At 39.7% G+C, this 12,043-nt stretch overlaps 1 protein-coding gene across 9 annotated transcripts in view; it reads left to right on the top strand.

The window, feature by feature from the left end:
- Positions 1-12,043, top strand: part of FHOD3 (formin homology 2 domain containing 3) — a 503,163-nt gene that overhangs the window by 381,791 nt on the left and 109,329 nt on the right. The gene's annotated exons all lie outside the window — the stretch shown is intronic.

Below are 12,043 nucleotides of genomic sequence, written 5' to 3'. Positions count from 1 at the left end.
TATCAGTCATCAAAATAGTACAGATTGAGTAGCTCTACGCATAGAGCTGTAGACACTTAGTTTCCCTGCTATCAGCTGAGCCCTGAACCACCTTTCCTGCTGGTGCGCCCTCTCCTAGTGGGACAGCCCCCGACAGCCGGGTCTCCAGTTGTCATTGGCTACAGTGGTTTTGCACTGGCATCGTGCATAGATCACAGAGTGAAAATGGGTAGGAAGGATAGGAAAGAATTCTCCTTCAGAAAATGTATTTCTGGGTCCCTGATCCCATTTCCCCTCTTCCCACAAAGCTAGGCCATGAGTGAGTAAGTTTTACTATTTTAGTGGAAGAGACTGGGTTTCTAAGTTGATTTTGGAAAGTGTGTGTGTGCGCACACATATATAGATAGAAATATAGATCAGTATCTAGATAGCAATAGAAACACACACACTCCTTCCTACCTTTTTTTCACTCTCTAGTCTTTGTACAGTGCTAGCGCAAAACATGGGAGCCAGTGATGGCTGGAAACCTGTTTGGGCCTGTGAACGCACACCCCCCCACGGCCCCCCCCACATACTCTATATATTCATCCATTTCATTCAGCAAGTATTTATTGGGTGCTTAGAATGTGCCGTGTATGCTGACCTGGGAGTCCAACATTGAATGAGACCCTGTCCCTGGCTTCATTGAGCTTATACCCTGGTGGCAGAAACAGAAGATGAGCAAATGGTCAGCAAATAAATATTGTGAAGGAAATGAACTTTTATTGAGGAAGTGGAGAAAGAGAGGCCATCAGGGTGGGAACCCCAGCACGGGTCCTGCATCCTCGTAACGGACACCTCTGGTAAGAGGTCTGGGAAACTGAGTCACCAGTACAAGACAAATCACACCCTGTCGCCCTCCCCTGAGAGGGGAGAGTGTAGGAGGGAAGGTGACGAGGGAGATAAGAGAAAAAAAAAAAAGAAAATAGAGTGATTGCACATCTTTCTTCAAGTCGTGATCCTGAAGATCTGCAAGAGTTAGGAGATTGTGTTTGGAAGATATGTCTTCAGAGGAGAGGCGAGCATGACAATGAGGGTGGGGATGGGTGGCAAGGGGGTAAGTTGGCCTGGAGTGGAGACGAAGGGAGAAGACCAAGAGGATGGGCCTCACTTCAAGGCAGCATGGCCTGGAAACTGGGACCTGGGAGGGGCTTGTGCAGTCAGTGCTTTTGGAAGCTGCCAGGAGAATGTGTTAATTATGAAGCCAAATATAGGTGGATGTATGACGGAAAAGGACTGACCTCCTTCTGGCTAGAGGACTCACTTGGTCTTAGATGGGAGGGTGGGAAGTAAGACAGAAGGGGCAAGAACTGCTGCATTCCTGGGCTTGGGGCCTGCAGAAAGGGCAGGTGGACAGGACAGAGCATGACGCCAGCCAGGCCGGGAGGATGGCATCATCCTTTGTGTGTGAACCAGCACAGTCCGTGAGACCGCACATGGGACCAGTCTCCACGCGGCTTCGGGAGCTGTGCTGGTCCCTCCTGTGACCGGGAAGCTCAGACCTGCACGGAAGTGCTGTGTGTCCGGCTGGGGAGGAGAAAGTGGAAGGAAGCTTTAAAACCACATCCCCATCTTCAGTGACAGCATCCTCAGGGTTGTAGCAGTGTTGATGAAGAAAAGTTATCTGTTTCTTAGGGCTGCCTTGAACTTGCTCATTTCATCATGAAAGCCGGGATATGGCCCTGAAGGTGTGAAGAAAGTTCTGATGTTTCCTTGTTTCAGGGCAAGCAAAATGCCTTTTATAGCTGGGCACATCCCAGAGTTTCCTCTTGTCCATGATCATTAGACTGGGTGACCCCAGTTTAATAAGCAGGTTGTGACGACAGTCTCACCATTGCAGGAAACCATACTGCATCATTGAATTGACATTTTATTATTATTATTGACCTCTAAGTCTTCATATTAAATCACCTACTTGTGAATTAGTGATCGTTTCAAGTATCAATTTGTGAGGTTAGTTTGGGTTTTGTTAATATTTAACCAGAGATTATGATTTATTTCTGATATAAGAAATGTAACATATAAGATATAATAACTTTATATAAGATATATTAGATGCTATATTGTTTTATAAGATGTATAACATTGATATAATAAATGTAATATTTAAGATTTGCTTATATAAAGCAAATATAAGATTTGCTTCTTGTATGAAAAGATTTTACTCAACTGAAACTTACCAAGGAGCATTTATTTTAAAACAGCGTTTGCAGTATGATTGATGTACAGAAAATTGCATATAAGTTTTGACATATGTTTGGCCAGTGAAGCTATTACCACAATTGAGATAATGTTCAAATTTATCACTCTAAAGCATTTTCTCACGCCCTTTTGTGATTATGGCTGCCCTTCCCTATCCCCAAGCAACTACAGATGGCTTTCTGTCTTTATAGATTAGTTTGCATTTCTAAGAATTCCATATAAATGTCATCATGCATTAAGAACCCTTGGAGAGGGGTTGACTTTTTTCAGTTAGTGTAATTGTTTTGAGACTCCTCTGTTTTGTTGCATGTTTCAGTAGTTAAGAACTTTTTATTGCTGAGTAGTACTCAATTGGATGATTGTACCACAATTTATGTTTACCTCTTGATTGACACTTGGGTTCTTTTCAGTTTGAGCTATGAATTGTTGTTGCACAGTTGCTAAGTCATGTCCAAATCTTTGCGACCCCTGTGGACTACAGCACGCCCTATCTCCTGGAGCTTGCTCATACTCATGTTCATTGAGTCAATGATGCCATCCAAATATCATCCTCTGTCACCCGCTTCTCCTCTTGCCATCAGTCTTTCCCAGCATCAGGGTCTTTTCCAATGAGTCGGCTCTTTGCATCAGGTGGCCAAGGTACATTGGAGGTAGAGAAGTACAGGTTGACAGGTTTTTTTCTTTCAGTGATTTAAAGATGTTTCTCTACTTTCTAGCTTTTATTGTTTCTGACAAATATTCTGTAATAGTTTTTGTACCTCTGCATGCAATATTTCATTTTTCCTCTGGCTGCTTTTAAGATCCTCTCTTTATCATTGGTTTTAAAATTTTGATTTTGATATGCCTTAGTGTAGTTTTCTTCATTTAAAAATTTTTTTTATGTGCTTGAGTTTTGTTGAGATTCTTGGATCTATGGGTTGTAATTTTATCAAAATGGGCAATTTTTCAGTGCTTATTTCTTTAAATTTGGGGGTACTTTTCACCTCTCCTTTCTTTTGATAACTTCAATTGCACATATATTGAGCAACTTGAAGCTTTACCAAAGTTTATTAGTGCTCTTGATTTTTTCAGTCTTTTTTCTCATTGTTCATTTTGAATAGTTTCTGTTTCTATGCAAGTTCATTATTTTTTCCTCAAGTGTCAAGCGCCTTTTCAGCTGGATTTTTAAAAAATTGAAGCATAATTGACATACAGCATTATATCAGTTTCAGGTGTACAACATAGTGGTTCAACATTTGTACACATTGCAAAAGGGTTAAGATCAAAAGTCTACTTATGATCTGTCACTTTCAAATATGAAGTACAGCATTATTGATGATAGTTATATTCCCATGACTTATTTATTTTATATTTGGAAGTTTTTAATCTCTTAATACCCTTCACCTATTTTGTCTAACTCCTCACCCTCCTTCTCTGGCAACCACCAATGTTATGAGCTTATTTAGTGTGTTCATTTGTTTTGTTATTTTTTTTTTAAGATTCTAAAAATGAATGAAATTATATGATATCTGTCTTTCTGTATCTTATTTCATAGTGTTCTTCTGTGTTATCACAAAAGCAAGATTTTATTCTTTTTGTGACTGAATAATATTCCATTGTGTAATACACACGACATATCCTTTATCCATTCATCCATCAGTGAACATTTTGATTTCTACATCTTGCCTATTGTAAATAATGATGCAATGAACATAGAGATGCATATGTCTTTTCAAAGTAGTCTTTTTGTTTTCTTTGGGTAAATATCTAGAAATGTAAGTTTTGGATCATATGGTGGTTCTGTTTTTAGTTTTTTGGAGGAACATCCATATTCTTTTTCATAATGGCTGCAACAACTTATATTTTACCAACAGTGAATAAGGGTTCCCTTTTATTCACATTCTTGACAACACTTGTTATTTCCTATCCTTTTGATAAGTCTTTCTGACAGGTGTGAAATAATGTCTAACTGATGATTAGTGATATTGAGCATCCTTTCATGTGCCTGTGGGCCATCTTTATGTCTTTTTTGGAAAAAGTCTACTAGATCACCAGAAATGAGCTCTTTTTTATACCTTTCATGTCTTAACATGTTAATAGTTTGTTTAACTTCTTGTATCTATGACCTATAGTCATAATAACTTTTAATGTTTTAGTCTTCTAGTTCTACCATCTGTGTCATTTCTGAATTGTTTTCAGTTGATTGATTTTATTTCCTCTTTGTGAGTTATTTCTTAATAGATGCCACACCTTGTAAATTATCTCTCTCTCTCTCTCTTTTTTTGGATTCCTATAAACATTCTTCAGCTTTGTTCTACGGTATAGTTGATTCAGAAAGTTTGGTTCTTGCAGGCCTTGTGTTTTTAGCTATATTAGGCAGGACCCGAGCTATGTTTAATCCAGTATTTTACCACTGTTGAGGCAATGACCTTCTTACAACTTTAACTCATGCCACCTGACTCTTTGGCTTCTGCTTCTTCCTAGTGTCTCGGATGGTAAAGAATCTGCCTGCAATATGGGACACCCCACTCCAATATTCTTGCCTGGAGAATTCCATGGACAGAGGAGCCTGGTGGGCTATATATAGTCTATGGTGTTGGAAGGAGTCAGACAGGACTGAGTGACTAACACTTTCACTTCCTCCCAACTACATATTCATTTCCTACCTTCCATTTCCAAGTCCTGGGCACATGACTATGATTAGCTTGGCCTTCTACACCAGAAGCCTCAAACACCACTAGACAGCTTGCCTTTGGATGAACTGCATTTGGGGAGGAGCCCACCAATTCACTCAGCTGTTGCCAGGGGCACAGGGTCCTATGCATAAGACATTATCTCAGCAGGTCATCATCCTGTGTTTTCCCTTAGAGAATGGGCTGAGCATGTAGACCCATGGAGACTAGTGTGTACAGTTGTATCTGACTTGTTATTCAGCATCTAATTCATTCATTAGGTGACTCATCATGCATCTCTTCTAAGTGTCAGGAGACAAGGACAAATGAGCAAACAGGATCCGGCCTAGAAATTTAGACTGCAGGAGGAAATATAATAACATATGTGGAAATGATGAAGACCAAATTTAAGGTAGTCATTTTTAGGAAAGAAATGGAAAAAAAAATTTTAAACTGATGCATGTACTATGGCAAGTACTGCACAAATGGTATTTTACTAAGTACCCGTGGTGTGGGGAGGGGAGGAATATAGGTCAATATTAGGGCTCCAGCCTGACAGGCCTGTTTAAAAAGCTCAGCTCTGCTACATCCTGGACTTCTCTGTGCCTCTATTTTCTCATCTACAAAGGAGATAATAATAGAACTTAGTACAAGAAGTTGTACTGATTAAAAAAGCCATTTTGTGCAAAATAATTGGCACACTGTGTTGTCTCCATAAATGTTCACTCTGATTACAAACCATATTTCAGTGCAGTCGAGTTCCTACTCCAGACATCCCAAAAAGGGAGGCCTGAACCAGATGGGATTTCTGGGGTAGTTCCTAGAGTCTTTTGCGGCCAAGATTAAATATTGCAATTCCTCTTGCTCAGAGTATATCATCCGCTCCCTTGCAAAACCTCTCTGGCCTCCGGCCACCTGCATACTTGTGTGGCTTTGCTTGGTTGCAGCTTCCTTGGGTGTAACTTAGATGACTTCAGCTTCCCAGGTGCCTTCCTGGTGGCATGCAGTCCTCATCACAGACCCCGCTCGGAGCCATGACAGAAAGGTTCAGATCAAACCCACAGCCCACTGTAGCCCCTCACGCTGAGAACTGCCAGTGTCGTATTCCAGATCTGGCCTTGGAGACCACAGCTCAGACCTTCCTCTGTGTTTGTAGGTTTTCCACTCCCAACATAAAGTGATGTCTGTTGAGTGCCTACTGTGACCCAGATGCTGTTCTAAGCAGGCTCCTACATATACTCTCACATAATATGGAGTATTATTATCTCCATTTTACAAGCAGGTAAACTGAGGCTCAGAGAGGTTAACTGACTGGCCATACTCAGATTTTCTCAATCTAAAGCCCTGCATTTAATGCCTTTACACCACAGCTGGTCCCCAGACTGGCCAAAATTAAACAGTGCAACAACTTCCAATCACTGTAGGTGTTTTCTTGAAAGATTTCATTTGAAAGGTAAAAATCTGTTAAGGATGCCTTTATAAAGAAAAAAATTCACCATACTAGCTTGAATTTTGGTATTTGGATATATTTCTTTTTAGCAATGATTTGAGATATTCCCTTTGTGTGGTTTGAATGCTTTCTAGCATTGATATTCTAGGTGAGCTTATTTCCAGAAACAGGATTTACAGGGCCAGAGTTCATACTCTCACATATTGGGCATATCTAGATAGAGGGATACCTAGGGAAATTTAATTTGTTAATATTATATGTGTAACTCTTGGTTCCTAGTATGACCAAAATGGCTTCTGTGCATCTGGGACAGATAAGCTCACAGGGCCCTTTGATCGTCCCTTCCAGCTTCAGGGGTCTGTGTTAGGGCATCCAAGAGAATGGGTCTTGAGTTATAGAAGGCACTGTGCTTCACTTTAGGAGAAGAGGAACCAGTCTTCACTGCTTTGCCTTAGCATCTCACATCTTCCTTCTGAAAGGAAAGATCCTCCATGTGTTAACACTGCCTGGTGGTACGTTCACATGTACTCTGGCCTCAGACCCAACATGAGGTCTTCCTTTGCAGGGTCTCAGTAGACAGGGGATCACCTGCATTTCCCTTCCTTAGAGGTGCCCGGGGAAGAAATGACCGCATCCACTCAACAAGATGGAACCCTTTTTATTTTCTGAAGTTCTAATACTGTTCTAATTTTAAACAAGCTCCAATGTTCTCATCTGAAACAAGGAAATGATGTTAACGAATGATATAGAGAAGCTTCACTGTGAACTCATTAGTATAGCCACTAATGACCCATTATTAAGTTACCATGCATGAAGTTTTTCCTGGAACAAGCTGATATATTTAGATGAACAAATTAAAGTCAGAAGTGCAAGGGGAAATGGCAAGGTTCTTATTTAATTCCTTACCCAAGAACTTCTCTCTCCTCTCTCTGAAAAGAGAACTCAAAACCGGAAGCTGCTGGTCCTTACAGAGACCACCACACAGGGCAGGCTGAGAGCTGAGCTATTAACAGAATCAGATTCACCTAAAATAATAGTCCTGTATAGTGCATGCATGCTAAATTACTTCGATCTTGTCCGACTCTGTGCGACCCTATGGACTGTAGCTCACCAGGCTCCTCTGTCCATGGCATTCTCCAGGCAAGAATAATGGAGTGGGTTGCCATGCACTCCTCCAGGGAATCTCCCAACCCAGGAATTGAACCCACATCTCTTACGTCTAACCTGCTTTGGCAGGCCGGTTCTTTACCATTAGAGTCATCTGGGAAGCCCCAGTCCTACATGTAGGGTGCCTTATTTTTTGTTTAATTTTTTGTTTTCAAATTCTATGATTGCACATAACTTTTAATGTTCAGCTAGCTTGGGGATTCAGAGATCCTTGGGCTTCCCTCGTAGCTCAGATGGTAAAGAACCCACCTGTAATGTGGGAAAGCTGGGTTCGATCCTTAGGTCGAGGAGATCCCCTGGAGGAGAGCATGGCAACCCACTCCAGTATTCTTGCCTGGAGAATCCCCATGGACATAAGAGCCTGCTGGGCTACAGTCCATGGGGTTGCAAAGAGTCGGACACGACTGAGAAACCAAGCAGAGCACATTTTCATGTATGCTTTCATATTTTTTTAATTATGCATGAATCCCTAAATAGTGTGTGGTTTTGCTTTACATGTATTTAAACTTCATAAAAATAACATTCTCTTCATGTTCTTCAAATTACTTGTCACTGTCAATATACTATGCTTTTAAGAATCATCCAAATTAGTCTGTATCACTCTATTTCATTCATTTCTTCAGGTGTGGAGTATTCCTTTGTATAAATACGCTGTAATTTTATGTCGTTTTTCTATTTGTTGATATTTATGCTATTTCAAGTTATTAGCTGTTAGCAGTACAAAGCAGTGTAATATATTCTACTCTTGTACATGTCTGTCATCTTTATACATGCAAAGGTGTAAAGGTGTACTCTGTAGTATAAACCTAGAAGTGGGTTTTCTGGATTGTAGGATAAACACATCTCCAGATGTATTAAGTGTTTCTCTGAAAGGATTTGCTCAACTTACATTCTCAGATGCAATCTATGGGAGTTCTTGTCTTGTTTTATGTCCGTGTGTAGTGTACTCAGGCATGAATTTTTGCCAGTCTGCAACCTGAGCGGTGTGAAATAATATCTCACTATGGGTTTAGCTTGCATTTCCTCTCCCTGAATCCTAGTGAAGATGAGTATCGTTCATGTATTTATTGGCGATTTAATTTTCCTCTTCAATAAAATCCCCACTGTCTCTTGCTCATTTTACCTTTGCCTATTTTTCCAGTGGGTAGTTTGTCTTTTTCATATGGATTCAAAGGAGTTCTCTTTGTATTGCTTACTAATATTTTGTGGTTTGTATGTGTTATAATTAGCTTCTCCCAGGCTGTGGCTTCTCTTTATTCTTATGTAGTCTTTCAATGTATATAAATTTTAAAATGTAACGTACACATGTACTAAAATTTCCCTTTTTGACTGCCCTTTTGGATTTCTGGCCTGAAAAAATTCTTTTCTATCCTAATATCTAGATGTTGTAAAGTTTTGCTTTTTACATGTTTCACTTAAACTTCTCAGAATTTATTTTTGTGTTTGGTATGAGGAGGGCTGCTGTATTTTTGTCTTACACAGTTAACAGTTGTCTCAGCACCATTTGTTAAATAGTCCATTTTTTGGTTTGTTTGTTTAGTCACTAAGTCCTGTCCGACTCTTTCGCGACCCCATGGACTGTAGCCTGCTCCTCTATCCATGGGATTTCCCAAGCAAGAATACTGGAGTAGGTTGCCGTTTCTTTCTCCAGGGGATCTTCCCCACCCAGGGACTGAACCTGTGTCTCCTGCATTGGCAGGCGGATTCTTTACCACTGAGCCACAGGGGAAGCCCAGATAATCCATTATGTTCCTACTAATATGTAATGACATGTCTATCATGAATCAAGATGCCATTTGTGTATGAATCTGTCATTCTATGTCTCTGTACTTGCACCAAGACCACATTCACAATTAACCACTGTGGTTTTAGAATGGGCTTGATACCTAGTGGGGCCAGTGATCCACTTTGTTCTTATTCAAAGTTGTCTTGGTCATCCTTGGATCTCAGTTCTTCCATAAACATTTTGGAGCCACCTTGTAATGTTCCGAAGAGCTGACTCTTTTGAAAAGACCCTGATGCTGGGAAAGATCAAGGGCGGAAGGAGAAGGGGACGACAGAGGATGAGATGGTTGGATGGCATTACCGACTCAATGGACATGAGTTTGGGTCAAGTCTGGGAGTTGGTGATGGACAGGGAGGCCTGGAGTGCTGTGGTTCCTGGGGTCACAAAGAGTCGGACATGACTGAGCAACTGAACTGAACTGAACTGTAATGTTCCATGAAAAATCCTTTTGGAATGTTGAATGAAATTGATTTGAAATTGTATAAGTTGAAAAAGAATTGGCATCTTGACTATATTGAATCTTTCTATATGTGAATGTGATATAGTTGTCATTTATTTAGGTCTTTTACTAAGACTTTATGTCTTTTCTATAATGAAGTAATTTGTAGTTACCGTGTGGTTAACTTAATAATTGTTGCTGATATATGAAAATACAATTACTATTTGCACATTTCACACTGAGAAACCTTGTTGGGCTCTTATTAATTCTAATAACTTGTAGGGTTTTTGGATTTTCTAAATAGATCATATGATCTGCAAATGATGACACTGTATTTCTTTCCCTTCCTTATGCTTTTATTTGTTTATCTTATCTTAGTGTACTGGCTAAGACTACCAGAATAATGTCAAATACAAGCAATTATAGGGGTCTCCTTCTATCATTTCTAATATTAAACTTAAATGTTTCAACATTAAGAATGATGCTTACCATAGTTAAAAAAATTTGTTTTTACTGAATACCCATTGTCACGTTTAGAAAATTGTCTTATGTTTCTAAGAATAATGAGTTAATTCCATTCTGTTTTCCAAATTGTTGAGTTGACCACTCATTATGCTTTAGAAACATCATAAAATTTTTAATATATAGTCTTTTCATATATAGTCTTTTGATATATAGTCTTGATATAATACTCCTTGAATGTTTTTCTAATTTTCTGTATATTTCTTCTTTTGATTAATTAGAAACATTTAAAACCTTTATATGGATTTTTCAAGTGTATCTTCTTGTTATTTTTAACTCAGTTGTATTGTAGTTAGGAAGATAGCGCACATGAAAACCAACTCTTGTCATTCACTCATTAGCTTGAACTTTGTCCCAGGATTGACTGTCAGTTTTTAAATAGTTTCTGTGTATTTGAAAAGATTATGTTTTCTTTAATTTGGGGCACCAGGTTATATATATATATATTTTTCATCTGCTAGGTAAAATTTATTAATCAGGTTAAACAAGTCTACTTCATTCATAACAGTTTCTCTCAGTTACTGTGTGAGAGGCATAGGAAACCCGTCCACCTGATTGTGAATTAGATTTGGCTGCATATAACAGAAAGATAAATACAAGATAGTAGCTTAAAGAAGATAGAAGTTATATAAGACATAACTTTGTTTATATGGATGATAGAATTCTCTCTATGCCTAAGGATCCAAGTTGACATATTAGATGCCTAGTGAGCCCAGACTGTAGGTGTTACTGAGCTTAGATCCGACTCCTCACTGCTCAGAAATCAATACTCAAGATTCAAGTGCCAGTAGAAACAGAAAGGTTTCTTTAATCAGAAAGCCAGCATCCTGAGGAGAAATGGACTCATGTCCCCAAATCAACTCCAAACATTTTTCTCAGCCATGAAAATTGTTACAGGGAAAAGGGGGAAATAATCTCACTTAATCATTGAGATATGTGCATGCTCAGTCACTTCAGTTGTGTCTGACTCTTTGTGACCCCATGGACTGTTGCCTGCCAGGCTCCTCAGTCCATGGGATTCTCCAGGCAAGAATACTGGAGTGGGTTGCCATGTCCTTATCTAGGGGATTTTCCCAAGCCAGGGATCAAACCCACATCTCCTGCACTGCAGGCAGATTTCTTTACTGACTGAGCTAGCAGGGAAGCCTTAATCATTGAGACAGAGGTGCAGATTCATTGCCATCTCCCATTGCATGCAAGCTTGTCAACTCCTTGTGATCTCTCTTTAGATGCTATCTTGTTCTCACAATTTTTCATAGGATTACTGACAGGGAGACTGGGGAAAAGATCGAGTCATCTGCTAGTTACTTATTCTTCATTTTTACTTCTTTGATCTAAAGAAGAAACCAACAGGAAGCAAGATACTGTGTGATCAAAAGGTTTGAAAGGTGTGCTTGGGCCAGAGATGAGTAGAGCTTGGGGTGCCTGGTTTAAAGTTAGTTATAATATAGTTTTGCTCAAGTGACAAAAAAAAAGGGGGCCTCCTGCAGAGAGCTTTCTCCTGCTGAAAGCTGCTTACAGAGGGTTTGGTTACTCCCTCTCCGTAGCAACTGGGGATGATGGTTTCTTCCCTCTCTTTCTCCTCCCACCTCTGATGGATTGCCAGAGGTGACTCACCTTTTCTCGGGAAAACAGCTGTAGGACTTACGGCAGAATGTGTGTGCTGCAATAGTCACATCTTTCTCCTGTGCTGAGGGACCTTGTGTTCCCCACGAGGCAGGCATATTCATCAAATTCAAGTAGGCTATCACCCAAGCTATATATCAGAAATATTTGTGTCTTAGTTTAGATGTTTTCCCGATAAACAA

This window comes from Cervus canadensis, chromosome 23 (assembly GCF_019320065.1).
Source record: "Cervus canadensis isolate Bull #8, Minnesota chromosome 23, ASM1932006v1, whole genome shotgun sequence".
NCBI lineage: Eukaryota > Metazoa > Chordata > Mammalia > Artiodactyla > Cervidae > Cervus > Cervus canadensis.
Note: the sequence above shows the minus strand (reverse complement) of the source record. Positions and strands in the feature narration are given on the sequence as shown.